Source organism: Monomorium pharaonis, chromosome 9 (assembly GCF_013373865.1).
Source record: "Monomorium pharaonis isolate MP-MQ-018 chromosome 9, ASM1337386v2, whole genome shotgun sequence".
Lineage (NCBI taxonomy): Eukaryota > Metazoa > Arthropoda > Insecta > Hymenoptera > Formicidae > Monomorium > Monomorium pharaonis.
The window spans coordinates 17,797,699-17,814,175 of NC_050475.1; the positions used below are offsets into that span (position 1 = coordinate 17,797,699).

At 46.2% G+C, this 16,477-nt stretch overlaps 1 protein-coding gene across 1 annotated transcript in view; it reads left to right on the forward strand.

The window, feature by feature from the left end:
- Positions 1–16,477, forward strand: part of LOC105834058 (roundabout homolog 2) — a 99,690-nt gene that overhangs the window by 178 nt on the left and 83,035 nt on the right. The window lies entirely within an intron of this gene.

The following is a 16,477-nucleotide window of genomic DNA, read 5'->3' on the forward strand; positions in this document are numbered from 1 at the left end:
CCCTCGGATTCCCCCTGTACAGCGGGCTGCTTTTACGGTCCATCGTGCCCCGCGTGCGTGCGTAAATAGTATTTTGTGCGTATACAGGGTGTCCTCGTTGCCCTCCGGCTCGACGCCGATTCGGCGACGGCGTTACGCCGTTTAAACGGAATTCCCGATTTTCTCACGTCTCTTCTCTCTTCTCTCTCTCTCTCTTACCCCCCTCCCCTCTCTCTCTCTCTCGAAAACAGCGGAGCAGTTCGATCAGACAACGACGGCGGCGTCGGCGAATCCTATTCGCATAAATTGATTTGCGCAGCCTCCTCCCTCTCGTTTGTTTCGCCGAGCCATCGAATCCATGCAAATTGAGTTCGCGCGTAACGAGAACGCACTTTGCGTCAAGCGTCAAGCGATTTAAGGGAAAAAAACGGACCCGGAATCGCGAACCAACTCCTCCCCGTCGCTTCCGTTGCCAATGTCAGAGGTATACTCCGACTTACGAACTCGGGGGGAATGGAAATCGGCCGTGCTCCTCCTGTATCGAGAGCGACACAATGTGCAGGAAGATAGGCCCGGTATCTCTCGTCGATTCCGGCATATTTATTTGCAATGGTTGATTAACTCATACACGTGTGTAGTCAAACATTTGCGTTTTAGATAAAACAGGGGAGATAAGATTCGTGTGTAGCAGCGAGAGTATAAATGGAGGGGAGTAATGATTTACATCTCTCGCGTTTGTAACAAACACTTGGGTTTTTTTTTTTAAACATAATTTCCCGTATTTTTGACGTTTCAATGGAGAGAAAGAAAGCGTCGCCCGCGCGCGCGCGCAAGAAAGAGAGAGAGAGAGAGAGAGAGAATAATCCATGGCGACAAATTAAACTTTTCCCTCAATTTCTAGCCATAGAGGTTACAATGTTGGTTACACGTAATTAGTTATAATGTGGCACGAGTTATAATTTACGAGGAACAACAACGGTTGCCGCGTTGTATTTTTACCGCGGCGTCACGGTGTGCGTGTGTTTATTATTAATTGCACGCAATCGCGTAACAAATAATGTATAATTGATTAAACTGCAAGCAACTTTTAATCGTTTAAACGGAGAGCGATTATTAAAGGCCCGACGAGAGGAGAGCGTTGCCGATCGGCGGCCTCAATTAATACTTACTTATACTATATCCGGGCCTCTCCTCGGCGTGTATCATCTCTCGTTCGAAATCAATTCTGTTAACCCTCAATTACTTTGACGGTGGGACATCTGACCCCAGATGCAGATAGCTCGTGAGATATCACTTTTATCTTGAACTCCGACTCATTATATATTGCTCTCAAATGATTTTCACTTTTTCCTCCCGCCCTCCCGCGCGCCTTTTCCCGTACTCTCCTAATTAGCGCGCGAGTTATTTCCCTTTGAAGATGACACACGTGAATTTTGACGAGTTTATTAAATTTTACCTCAACTTTTTTTTTTTCACAAAGAGCTTTATTAGTCAAAGCGTAGTCCGATTATTCTTGGCGGGCTGCTAATTACGAAAGCGGCTTCGAGTTGCGCTTTTCAAATCGCGAACGCGAAAGAGTTAAAAAAAAAAAAAAGCGCGACGCTATTTCTCTCGCAAAATCATAACATCGCATTTACGCTGTTTAAATCGAAAATAAACGAGATTTAAGCTTTCGGTGGAACAAATTGCTTTTTGAAAATCCGCGTAATACAGGGAGGGATACGCGACCGAGCACACCACCACCGCGAGTGCAATTCTCGCAGTGTTTTGAGATCGTTTATACTATGTTTCTCTCGCGTTCGCGAAATGCACGCACGTCGAAACATATTCGAACGTTACAGGCCGGCCGGCATCATCGTCCGCTCGCGCGCGCGTTATACGTTGCATTTTACATTTTATCGCCGCGGCCCGGCGATACCAGCGAGTTTAGGGAAAACAAGATTCGTCGAATATTAAGGGAAAGTTCCCGACGGGACGGGTTATTTATTTTAGTAGTTTCCGTGCGCTCTCGGCGACCGCCTAAAAATAGACGACAATGCACGCGCGGGGGAGGGGGATGGGGGGAAGCAGCGGGGGGAGTAGGCTTCTCCTCGTGCTCTATTTTTGTTTGCGACGCGATGTTTATCGTTATTCAAGCAAAACTACGAGCGAGCCTCCATTCTTATGCGTCCACCGCATTGTACTCCGCGCGCGTAGGCAAAAGCATTTGGTTTTCAAAACATTTCGCGTCCCCCCCCCTCCCCTTTCCCCTCCCGCCTTCCTTTCCCCCCTCCCCGCTGCGGCATTTGTTTCCTGTTTTTCTTTCGAGTGGATGCAGTTCGCGGCTTATAAACACAAATTTTGCGTTAACTAAACTAAATATAAGTAAATCCCTCTGTCGTCCCTCAGTGTCGTACGTCAGAGGATACGATCAGAAGTTTGAGTTTCCGAGACATAGGTTTGCTTGTTGTAAACTATATGGTAATTTATCTAATGGATAAATGTCTATGTCTACACAGGCGTATAATAGATGTATAGACACGGACCTGTATCCATTATATAAATTACCATATACGGTTTACATCCAAAGGACCAACCGGTCCTTAGTTTTGTATTCGGGAAACATTGGAAAAGGATTTCCTACAAAAACCAAACAAGTCTATTTTTAGAAAATAATTTGGATTATGACACCAAATCTTTCTCTACCACGTCACATCGTGAAACATTTTCCTCCGGCAGGAATTAAATGGAAAACGGAAAATCTAAATAAAATAAATAATATATATATATATATATAATTCTTGCAAAAACTAAACGAATCCAAAGATTTTTTTATTTCTTTAAATGGATCCTCAAAATGTTGATTAAAACCTACTTTTTTTATGCTTATATGTTATATGTCCGAAAACAATTATTATATTTATACAATAAACGATTTGAAGATGAAGTTTTCCGTTTTCTTAAAACTTTTTGGACTTGATTTTTGTAAAAATCTCTTTATTTGTGTATCCGTACGTATTCGTTATTGCCTAATCAGAACAGACCGCCTGTTTTTTCTCCGGACCAAGGAACGTCTTTCGTCCAATGCTCGTGGCATTTGGCAAATTGAACGAAATAATTTTCCATTACTTGGCCAACTATTTCCATTTCCTTGGACGAAATATGGCGGCGTAGGTGCTCGCTGTTGAACGTTATATCGATTTCCATATAATTACCCGCGTGTACGGGGAAATAAGGGCGGACGGCACGCGACGATTATGTTAAGGCACATTGGACAATGTGTAAATGATAAATTAAGCCAAGTTTATCCCGTTCTGTAACTCCGCGTAATTCCGTGAGTCTCTCTCTCTCTCTCTCTCTGTTTATCTCCCTGTTTCTCGCGTGCTTTGATCACGGCTGTTGGCTACCTCGTTTCCGCGTCCGCGTCTTTTTCTCCTTACTTCTCCAACTTTCGCATGGCCGCTCACCTTTTACTACGAGTCCCGATATAATTGCCGTCGTGTTATTGGTTATTACGCGGCGCCGAGGCGCGACGATCCGCCGTCCTCGGTCGGAAACACGTTTTAAATGGCCATTAGCGGCGATTGATCCCTCGGAGCTCCGCGATTAATCTCCTTCAATCGCCGCCGCGACGACAATGCGTGCTGAGGAGGAAGAAGAAGAAGAAGAAAAAAAAAGCCCCGTGGCTTACAGCCGAGAAGAAAAGCCGCCTCTGCTTTCGCAGGTGTCCGTACACGCTGACGCGCGTGCGCGCGCGCGCGCGTAAGAAGCTAGTCCGTACTATTCATGCTCCCTTACAGATACCTATTCACACAGGCGGTTCTCTCTTTCAGCCTCGCGCCATATTTACCGGCTCCCGAACAGAGGAGACGCGGGTATTATACGCGAGGATGTACAAAGTGACAGTTTTATAAGACGCGAGTTAAATGCGCATCTCGCCGTCCCGGTTAACGGCGGGACGCGCGGCCGAGATTTCCCAATATCGCAGAGAGATTATCGACGCTTAGAAGGTAACGAAAAAAAAAAAGAGGGAGAGAGGGAGAGAGAATCTCTCAAAGAGCGCGCGCGAGGTATTTACACACGTCCCGGAAATATATTTATGCGAAAATGCGCGTTTCTGCAGCCCGAGAATGTTTGCTAAAACGTGGGAGAATAACTCGCGAGTAAAGCGCGATTAAACCGCGCTGATTCGGTTGAATTACCTTCGCGAAAAGGATTTCTATGACGCATCGGGTACGTTCCACATATTCCGAAACTTTAAATTGCGTTCCCTCGACGTATGCACCCTGACAGAAGCGGATATTCGATTCAAATAAATGGTTATTTGAATAGTATAACATTATTTCCTAAAAAAGAAATAGACGATATTTATTTCGAACAAATCACATTTTCTAAATTACAGAAAATATACTGTGAAATAAATGTTTCTTATAAAATTTGTTATTAGTACGCTTATTCAAATAACTATTTATTTGAATCAAGTGAAACGTACACCCCAAAAAATTTTTCGCCGATATAGACAGAGGTGTAGCGTTAATTTTTATATCTTCTAGAATTTTGGCTGACGTGACGTACATAATTGATAAATTCTGTTTCTGTCAGTTAAATTGATTAAGTGCAATACACATATTACGGTATTTGCTAGTTATTTAGCTACCTCAGCTAATTTTTACACAATATAATTTTCGTTCAAGTTGCAAGCTCTTTTTTTTTCAGTGTACGCGTCTCTCCAGCCGGCCCCAGACGGTCTCTCGCAAAATTAGCCTCCGCGGATCGTCGTCTATCGCGGCTAGAAAATTCGACGATACGGGTTTATAGATATTACGCCCAAATTTTCGCATCGCATAACTTTATGGGGCATGTTCCTGGCCGCGCGAACCGGCGGCGGCGCCGCCGCCGCCGAACCGTTGATACGTCGGCTCCCCCTTGCCTTTTACGTCGCGGGAGACATAAAATACATTTACCGCGCGTTTTTTTGCCTCTACCAGTGGAAGTCCCCCTCCGTCCCTTCCCTCCCTCCCCCTCCCCCCCCCCGAGCATACTTGCGATGAAAGTGTTTGCAAACTAGAAACCGCGCGGTCGACTAGGCGTGGTCGCGCTGACGCGCGCGATTCGCGACGCACGATGCTCGACGACGACATTCCCGCGTATCGTCGCAATAAATCGTCGGTCTTAATCACGCCGCCGCATTTAGCGTTTTACCGCTGAGCACCGTGTGATAAGACACTTGTAAAAACGTCTAGGTTGTACCGTTACGGCTGTTGGAACAAGATTACGACTTGCATCTCCCCCTCCCCCTTTCTCTCTCCCGATTGTTTATAGTTGCCTTTATATCTATTATCGTAACGTATTCCTCAAAAGTAGGAATCGCATTCGTGTCGAAATTTTTCTCTCACGTGTCCTGGTTGCATTTATACGTCTCTTAAGTTCAACTGATTTTTGGCTATAGATTTCTTGAAATTTTAAAGGTAATTAAATTTATATTTAATTACATTTAATTTTTTTCCAAGACGAAGATAAAGGCGCTTGTTCTAGAAACTCGAAGATATGAATTTTTAAAGATTTTTTAAAAATTATTTCATAAGATGGAAAAGCGATATGACCTGAAATATACCTATGATGAAACTTTTTTGGAAGAAAGTACTTTGTCTCGCACATGATAGCTTACAAACTAGACATACTTAATAAATCATCGTCACTCTCTATATCAGAATCAATGTATTATGCACTGAAAGGCAGTCTGTTTTTAGCGCTGTACTAATAACTAAATTAATCAGTGATGCACGCGATGCTTTCAATGGTAGTAAAACATTGATTTCAATTAATGAGACTACCGTCCTGAAAAACGGTGAATACTCACTGACGAACGCATTTATGAATATAGCACTGCAAATCCCAGAGTTAAGATTTCACCGATTTCGATTTTAGGAGAGTACGCGAAATGGACGTAATGTTATTTAAATCTCACGGATACGCTGCGGATCGATCGTCCGGCTTGCGCCCGCGGCGCTACGTTTCTCGTCGAGCGGAAATTCTGACCAAACCGGGACGGACGACGCGAGTCGCGGGAGTTATAGTCGTCGTCAGCGGGTCGTCAAAGGTTATCACGGATGTGCGGTTAACAACAAGCGCGAGAGACGCAGGGAGAGACGAGGGAGAGACGAGGCTTCGCTCCGTGAACCAGTTCCGACTTTATCGATGCGCCCGCACTCTCGGGATATCGCGTACGCGGCCGTCGAAACAAAAACGGCACGCGGATGAATAATTTATGACGAAGACCACCACTAGATTGCCGACTCTTTGCTCTCTCTCTCTCCCTCTCTCTCTCTTTCTCTCTCCCTCTTTCTCCCTCGTCGTGTCAGACGACAACGAACGCGGACGCGTACACACGAATAATTAATCACCATCTATAGTAGGAATCTAAAGATAGTGTTTCGCGAGTGACTGACGTGTACATATGGTCTTTGTTCCGCGGTTCGCTCGGCTCGCTCGTAAAAACGGCACGTGGATAATGCCGAGAGTTTCAACTATACGGAGACATCGGCCGTCTAAATAAAGAGTGGTCTTCCCTTCTTTCGTCGATGAAAGCGTCGTTTCACGTAAATACCGTCCGCCTTTCCCCGCGCGGCCGTGTCCGGTCTTTTTGCGCGACGTTTGATATCCGCGATACGCAATTAACCCGCGTCGAACGCCGTGACAAAGTTCAATAAAGCTTGCTGTCGTTTACTCGAACAATTTCGAGTGTTTGCTCGTAATCATCGAAGACGATGTAAAATCCCCGATTCACGATCCAGAACAGGTTTAATGAATTAAATTTGAAAATGAATTGAATTACGACGCATTTGCAAAAATTGCGATGCGACACAATGGTATAAGTTTGGTAATAAAAAGTAATAAAAAGTACACGATATTAATAGAAATCTGATACATACCTCGGTAGAGCCACCTTGTAAACCGCATCACGCTCGACCAGCTGGCATAATGACAGATATTATAGCTCGAGCGTACTCCATATACGGTTTATAGAAGTTATGTATAGCCTGAATTATGAAACAACTGCCAATATATCTACAGCTTTATCACATAACTTGGTTAGTTTGATCTGTTTCTATTCTGTCTAAACGAATAGGAAATAGACTGGATGGAAAATTATGCGACCTTCATTGTTAAACAGCACAATATGATATCGATTGTAACAATTATCTTACGTATATTATATTTATATGCGATAATTCGAAAATGTAGCACGTGGAGAATTATTTTACATAATTGAAGAATTTCCTACAAAAGTCAAACAAGAGCAAAAAGCAACACATTTTCAGGAAACAAAAACTTCTCATCTTCAAACCGTTCATTGTGTAAATATGATAATTTTTCTTTGGTCATATGATAGAACGTACAAGAATGTTGTAAGCTCTGATTAATTTGAAGATCTAAAGAAAAAAAAGTATCTCTGGGGTAAGAGTTTTACATTTATCTATTCTTGATCAAGTTAACATGCGAAATATTTTTAAAATAATATTTAAATTAAGTTTGGTTTAATATAGCTGATCTAATATGTATTATTTACGAGATATTCTATTTTTAATTGTACTTTGAATTAATAATATTTCTTTATAAATTCCAAATTGGAATTTAATTCGGAGCTTATCTGAGGTAATGAAAGATTCAAATGTGCAGAAAATGTGAGCAACGATTCAACTTTGTTGAAAGGGGAGAGAAACCAATAACGGGAAAACGATTGTTTGACTCACTATTTTATGAAGTTGGCAAAATCTTCAAAAAGAAAAAGAGAACAAAATTGACCTCAAAACTTTCCCTCTCAAAAGGATAAGTTGGAGGCACACGTTCACGTATGTCGGGCCATTTAATCGATTAGACGATACCCTATCGAGGAATTTGATGCAAATCTCACGAAACACCGTGTACCGTGAATACCGAGACACGAATGGACACGGCGCAGCGGGGAGGGATATAACGGAATGGGACGGCTGTACGTTGTCTTTCGCATATTGCGGCGTCCACGAGAGGAATGTTAGTTACTTCGTCACACACTCGACCCGTCTCCTCGCACCTTAGCACGTGTGCACGAGTGCATCGAGCACTCCAATGAGATATGCCGCGTGTCGTTAGGATGCATTCTCGCGCGCGAATCTTTTTTTCCCTCTTTTTTCTCTCTCTCTTTCTCGTTCTATCCTCTTTTTTTCTCCCTTTTTTTTCCCTCTTCTCTTTCTCTGCCTTTTTTACCCGCCATCTGCCATTCGCACTCGCTCGCGTCGCCGGCGAGGAATCCGAATGAAGACTAAAAAGGGCTGATCAGAACTTGCTCGAAGGCAGGGGCCCCCGTTCCTTTCTCGCGCGGAATGACAAGTGACTTCGCGTTATCTTTTACGGGTACGCGACACGTACGCGCGAAGATACGCGTGTCGTACCTGGGGTCGGTCGGCGAATTCGAGGCCTGGAAATTAATCGCGGTCGATTATCGCGCTCGGGAATCGAAATCGCGACGGTGTTACGTATCACTTAGCCTCGCAGCATGCGCGTCCATATTCGCATCCGGGCGATATTTCTTTTTTTTTTTTTTTTTTTTTTTTTTAGATTTTCGTGTCGATCCTTTTTCCTCTCCGATTTAACCGATGTGGGTACGAATCTTTGGCGAGTCGTACTTTCGATCAAAATATAACAAACAATTTTAATGCGTTCGACTTTTTTTTTCTTAAGCAATTTTTTTGACAACTCGATGATTATCCAGATATTTCGAAATGACATATGTCGCTCGATTAAAACGATACATGATAACAACGTGCATTTAATAAAGAGTCTGTTTGGCCACGTCGGGCTCTGAGGGTCAAGGACCCCGACCTCGCCGCGATGCGGCGTGAAAAAGTTGGCGGAAACGCGATTTTACGTTTCACGACGTAGTGGTAGTCGTTAAATAAACTGTTAGTGCAGTCTAGCGAGCGCACGGTTAAACTTTCCTACCGCAAACACCTCCGTCGTTCTCTCGTTCGGGATTTAATGGGAGAACGAAGGTGACGGACTTTGAAGGGCGGCGGCGGCGACGGCGGCGGGATTTTCAGTTATTTCATACGGTACAAAAGCGAGAGATTCAGGCGCGCTTTAAACCGTGGAATGTAAAACAGCGTCAGGGATCTCGCGCCCGGCAGGCGCGCGAGTACGACAAATCCGAGAATGTAAAGCAGCGACGCGGATCTTGTGTCTCCTCCTCCGCCTAGGGCGTAGGTAAAGCACCTCGTCGTCGTCGTCCTCGTCCTCGTCCTCGTCGCCGCAGCAGCAGCGAGGACAGGAAAACGTCCGCCTCGTTTATTTGTCGCGCCCCCCCGTCGGTAATTTGATTCACTCCGGTAATAGGAGCCAGTATTTGCACTGGCAAAAGTCGGAAATGTACACGGTGCAGCAGTTTTTATTAAAAGCCGCCCATCAAATTCCGCTTCAGCGGGAGGGGGGGGGAGAGGGGGAAATGTGTTTGTCCCTCCCGTCGTCGCGCGCGATTACACGCAAGATACCGGTTTCGTAATTTTAATCAACTTTATATTAAGGCGGATCTCCGCGCTATCCGCGCGCTTCAACAGTAATTCAATTTCATGCCTAATTTCCGCGATATTTAGCGGCAAATTTTCCAAGCGTTCCAACGGGCAGCATCGTATTATTTCCGAAATAATTGCGACGAGGCGGATCTCCCGTGGCTCGCCCGCCGAACAACGCGGCGATTTTCCACGGGTATGCGCTTTTGACTTCCCGCCAATTAAAATAGACCTTCGGAAAACGGCTTATTTCCAGGCGGAGAGACTCTCATCTCGCGTTACGGTCGTTTACGGCGCGCTGCGCGCTGAAAGAAAGCTCTGTCTAAAGTAGCTCGCGATTAGGACGAAGGAAGAGAGGGAAGAGGGAGAGAGGAAGAGGGAGGCGCCCGTGACACGTATGACACATCAAAGAGGACTAATTTAACAAAACGGGGACGGGATACCGCGTCGTGACGCGACGCGACAGGAATCGGCTGTTCGCGGAGAGCAACAGAGCTTACGTTTTGCCGGCGGCCACGCGTAACGGCGACGGCGACGGCGACGGCGACGGCGACGACGACGACGAGGACGACGATGATGAGCGACCGAGAGATCGCAGAAGATCGCGCGCGATATATCGGACAAAGGAGTCCGTTGTTCGCGCGCGCGTTGCAGGCCCTCCTTTTCTCGCCGGTCGAGCCCCGAGATCCGCCGAGATGTTTTCTGAACTTCGCCCGGCGTGAGAGACGTGAGAGCGCTCTCTTTCTCTTTCTTTTTTTTTTCTTTCTTTCCCCCCCCTCTCTCTCTCTTCTCTCTCTCATTCTCAGTCTCTTTCTCTCGTTGCGCGCTACTCTTCTGCGAGAGAGGTATTTCCGTCAGAGTAGTTTGCCGTCGCTTCGTTCCGAAAGGGCGTATTAGGTCCTATTATTTCGCGCGAGTACCATTACGGGTATAATACCGCGCCGGTCTGGGCCTCTCTATCAAGATCGAGCGCGTACACAGATGGCTCGTATGAATGCGCCATGAGAGAGAAAGAGAGACGGAGAGAAAGCGGTAGTCGTCGAAGAGAGGGCACAAAGGAAACTGGCGTGGCGATCTGAAAATTTCAGCGCGGTTAGATAGAGATCGCGAGCAATATCGTTAAAGCGGAGAAACGAATGCGTAAGTGTACATCTTTTTGCCTTTCTCTCCTCTCGCCATCGATCTGTTAACAAGGGCCTGTCCCTTCTCGGCGGCTGATCCGCGGCAGCCGCGTCTCGGGCTCGGGGAAAGAAACTCTCGGAACGTTGCTCGTTCTTCTCTCCGCGCTTATGTACCCGTTTGGGTCGGAGGGACCGAGAGAGAGAGAGAGAGAGATCTCCGCGCTCGGGCAAAATCCATTTTCAACTTGCGTCATTATCCGCGCTACCTCCTAATAGCGCGATTCTACTGTATTACGCGCGGCGTAATACGTTAGCCCTCTCGTGCCCGGACGCGCGCAATAACCGGGCGTCGATTTTCGTGCAAGCCCCGTAATTAAGCGTTCCCCATTAACTTTTCGTATGACATTGCGGCGGAAAGCGAGGTAATCCCTTCACGTGCCGCGCTAGAGGGTAGAGCGGGCCTCGATATTCCGAGATCATCTTATTATTGCGCTATTATACCCCGTCGCTCGCGATTAGGGCGCCTTTAATATTCGATGTTGCGCGCCGTTCTGTCGCGACAGACAATTTCGATGCTGGCACACGCGGCTGGCTGGCTGGCTGGCTGGATGGCTGACTGGCTGGCTAGATGGCTGGCTGCCTGGCTGGCCTGGCTGGTTGGCAGGCTGACTGACTCTCTCGTCGAGCGAGCGAGCGAACGAGAGAGAGAGAGAGAGAGAGAGAGAGAGAGAGAGAGAGAGAGAACGGCATCTTCCCCGGCGCGGATACAGCACGGCAGGACTCGTGAAAGATGTACGGCCCGAAGGTGTCTTCGACCCCGTTAAGTTCCCTTTCTCGACCGTAAAGGCCGAAGATGTGGGGTGCGAGAAGAGAATCGCAAGGGGGAAAACGCACGATCGATAAGAGCGCGCCTCGTAAGACAATTTCTTCTGGGGCGGTGAGATAGCGAGACAGAGATAGATAAAGAGAGAGAGAGTACGCGGGAGCGAGAGAAGCGGCTTCTTTCCACCCATCGCCATTTTAGGTACAGGTGTATGCGTGCGCGCGCACTGAAAGAGAGGGTGCGAGAGAGGAGCCAGGCAGGCAGGCAAGAGGGTGGCAGGGGTTCGGCAGCGTGGGCGGAAGGGAAGAGATGAGCTCTCCCCCCCTCCCCCCCCCCCCGCGCGACAAGAAAGGGGCCCTTTTCCCGAGAAACGATCGTGTGCGTTAGTCTCCCTGAAACGGTCTTATTTTTTTATAAGTTTCGGCGACCCCGTCGAAGGAGTCCCGAAGGGTGCGCGCCGCGAGATTCCGTCCCTTCGAACTAACGGCAACTGTGTGCGCACACAAGGCACCCTTCCTTGGAACGTGACTGCTCCTTATACCGGGTGATTTTGCCAACGATCGATCGTTAGCGTGCGTCGTCGAGATGCGTCGCACGAGATTAAAGCATGGGTGACAAGAAAAATAAGTCGATATATATAAGATGATATATTCAAAATATTGAAAACAAATGTTTTAGATGTACATTAAGAATATTATACGAAGAAAAAGCAGAAAGAGAGAGAGAGAGAGAGGGAGAGAAAGAGAGGTCCACATTAATCTTTCCATACGTTGCAACGCACCGGTCGTTTGCAACTCTGGTCATTTGACAAGTTGGAAACGCACGTCTGCCTTCAAAAATTCCCCATTTTTCACAGATTATTATTTTATCGCGCATTAGTTGCACACTTCGTTCTGTCTCGGCCGTTATTGAGCTCGCGATCGATGAACTTAAGCACGGATTTAAAGCTCTCGAAGCACGTAGAGGGATATCGATAATACGCAATCGGAGGGTATTGGTATCCGTAATACGCAATTGAGTACGGGCACGAGTATTTCGAAGTCCATTGGGGGGAGGGGGTAGGCATCGATAATCGATATCGGGTAGATATCAACCGCCACTTTGAATTCTTTTGACTGGAGTTTCGCAGTTTTTTATGCGCCTGTCGTAGCTCGATTTGTGCGACGCGCGTATTCGACGATGTAAAACAATATTTCAATTAATCATTTACGTGATATCGTCAGCCAGAGTACAATGAATCGTTGCGCGATAGATTCTCCTGGTCCCCCTTGCACTGTAAATAACAATATCTCGCGAGAGTGAAAAATTACATATGGACAGATAGCAAAATTTCTCTCTCTCTCTCTCTCTTCTCTTTCTTTCTCTCATGTTTTTTCCTTCAATTTTAACAAAAGAAACCGATTCAAGCATGCTCGTAATTGTCAAATTAATCAACGCTGCATATTCAACAGTTATTCTCATTTTTCTTATCTAAAATTTAATCACGTGGAAACATGACGTTTAATTAACTTTTCGAGTTTTCATTGTCATTTTTCGTGCAAAAAATGCCAGAATACTTTGCCTGTGGTCAATTTAAGTATAAATATTTCAACTTCTCTCTCTCTCTCTCTCTCTCTCTCTCAGCCCAAGGCTATGAAATAACATCATTCTACGAACCCGAAAGAACAACGTCAGCAGCTCCGGCATTTTCCGCAAAAATTCCGGTAGAAAATTCCGATATCTTTCACAAGGATTATTACCCTATGAAACGTTCGATTATCGAACATCACTTATAACCCGCTATTATTATGATCGACATAATGCTGTTAACCAATGGGAAAATCAATTAAAAACAACGAATTTATATATACCACTACAGAGATAAAGTGTTGAAGTTAATTGCGTTATGAAGAATTAATCTGTAACGAGATAGATCCGCTGACAGGTCGATAAAGCGAGAGCAATTTTTCCAAAGCGGATCTCCCGTTTAAATCTAATTGCGCGCGACGCGCGGCGCATTCCGCCGCCGTCTTTTCTTCCACTCGTTCTCGGAGAAATCAGCCCGTTCGTTAGCGGGACGACGTAGCCGCGCGACCGTAATAATTTCAGACGCACAAAAGAAGATAACGATCGAGAAGTGGAACTAACCCGGGGGGGGGGCCACCGAGAGAGAGAGAGAGAGAGAGAGAAAGAGAGAACCGTCGCCGCCACCAAATTAAAATCACACTAAACTACCGGCAGCGTTGTAATTAAGTATTTCTGTGGCAAAAGATCCTTTTGGAAGCTTGCCGAGCGCGCGCGCACAAGAGAGGGCGAGAGAGAGAGAGAGAGAGAGAGAGAAGGAAAATTCCCTTTCTCTCTGCTCCTTCTCCCCGTCTGTCTTCCATTCTCGGGGCCAATCCCCCTACCGATGCACCCACGCGCACGCACACGTGCGTGCGATCGCACGCGCACGCATTTAGCCGCGGAGCGAGCCGGTCTTCGTGCCGTCTCTCTTTCTTTCGAGTCGCGCGCGCGTGAAATGCGCGCGCCGAGTCATCGTGCAGCTATTCCCTCCGCCCGTGGTAGCCACTATCGTCGTCATCAAGCATTAAAAGGACGGGACGGGAGAAAAAGAGAGACAGAAAGAGGGAGAAAACTACCGTCAATCTGTGAGGGCACTCTCCGAGAGCCGCTCTGTCCTCCCTCCCTCCGCGGGGTAGATCGATCTAACGGCTGGCTTGCACGGTCTTTCTTTGGCCTCTCTTCCCACTTCTCGGGGCCTCTCTCCTCACCGCGGCAGAACAAGGGAGGAAATGGCGAATTAGAGCGAATGGGAATGATAAGCGCCAGCGAGAGACAGCATGGGAGAGAGGTGGGACCGTAGAGATGGGGAGAGAGAGATAGAGCGGCTCGGAGCCACCAAACCGACGGTAAATCAATACTGACATCGCGGTCGTGACGCCATACGCCAAGTCATCGGACGTACAACGAGTAGAATGGCTATTAAGACTATATAGCGATATACACCGACGACGGCCGTTGGGAAAACACTCGACTGTATCATATTATTTGGGGATTAATGTTATGCCGCGATCGATTAGTGAATCGCCGTAATACCGTCGCTCGTGAAACCCAAGCTCGCCCATCCAGGTCTTATCTTTAATGCCGGATCCTTTAACGGATCCCCCTCCCCCCAATCTGCCGTCCAATTTACACGGCCAGCTCAAACGATGAGAATTTTCAGGGTTTTTTTTTTTCCACTCTTAATAATAAAAATAGGCAAGCGAGAAATGCGCGGAATTTTACATGTTTGACATTACTATTCTGTCTATTCGCGAGATAAAAATGACAAAATTTCGTTCGCGCGCGATATTCAGAGAATTCAAGTCGCTTGAATCATCCGGATATTCCAATATCAGGCCCAGCGATATCCAAATATCGGAGTACGTCCGGAATTCGGAATTGCATTTGCGAAACCCGGTAGCGATACCGTTAGATACGCCAAGTGGTACTACTAGTATTGCTTTACGATTCCGCCCCGGAATCCACGGAGACGGTGGAAAAGCGAGGGAAGAAAGACGTCGACTTTATTTCTATTTTACGCGCCACGTCCGCGCGTATATATTTCGGCTCGTCGGTTCCGCGCGCGCGTCGCGGCCTATCCGCTTTAAAAAGTTATCGATTGCCGTCCCTCGCGGCGTAAAACGCGCGGAAGTGCCCGGCGCCTGTTATGTACCGACAATGAGAATATTACGTCTCCGGCTGTCGGGAGTCGCATACGCAATTCCTTCCTGTCGGACGGCGGATATTCCCGGCTCCAGCACCACCGCCGGCCGGCGCCCGCGTACGTACGTACGTACGTTTCGCCACGGGAGATGAGTTCGGTTTTTATCCCGACGGTAAACCTGAAGAGCTCCATTGTGCCGGACGAATCAACCCTCCATTGAATCGCGCTGCCTTCCGGCAACAAATCAACTAAATACAATAAATCGCGCTTTATTAACGAAATCCGACATTCGGAATGTCTTCCTTTCGCTACAAGGTAACAAGCGTGATATTGCTACGGGGGGGAGAACGAGAGAAGGTAACATTGAGTTGTAAGTAATTTTCGATGCGCGTACAATAGGTAAATATTCACCATTTCCTTTGAATATTTTAGAGTCTGATATAAATTTATTAATATCCCCCAAGTTACTTTAACGAATACATTTCCATTTCGCTCGTATTTTCGTCGTCTGTATTTAGACGGAGGACTTTTACATATACTTTGCATATTAAAATCATAAATTTAGCAGTGCAAACATAAATATTTCGTGCTCGATGTATCTGCGAAAGTTCCTTGAAGTTTCAAGGGTAATTAAATCATATTACGTTTCATTTTTTTCCCCAAGATGAAGTTTTTTGAACCACTTTACATAAGTAAAAAAGTAGTCTGACACGAGAATACGGAATAAAATGCTGTTTTTCACGTTATTCTCTTTCTCTCTTTCTCGCTCTCCGTTAAACTTTGTAAACAATTAATATTCACGATGCGAATAAAATCGTGCTATAAGAGATGTATTCAAGCGCACTGGATTCACATGCGATAAACAAGAGGGTTAATTTTAGACAAAGAAGATCTTTCAAAAATTTAATTGCTCCGAAGGAAAAACTGAAGGAAAAACATTCTTTTGAAACGTAATCGCGGTTTCATAATGTATTTTACAAAATGATCTTGAAATTTTCGACAGAGTATTCGCGCAATTCCTAAATATACTGTATCAACGTTGTCGTCGACGAGAAATAAACTCGAAAATCTCGACAGTTTTCATAAAAGAAAAAGCGACACACACACACACACACGCACACACACACACGCTGATATCGCTCGCCGCGTATACATACATGACTCTCCCGGTTGATACACGCGAGAAGCTGCAGAAATGAAACGCCTCGGGGCGATTTAGCGCAAGAGAGCCACGAGAGCTCGAAGACTCGGCTCGTCGGCGAAATATGAAAAGTCCGTAGGCGGTTTTAATTTCGCCACGAACACCGCCATTGTTTCCCGTCTCTCTGCACGACGACGCGCG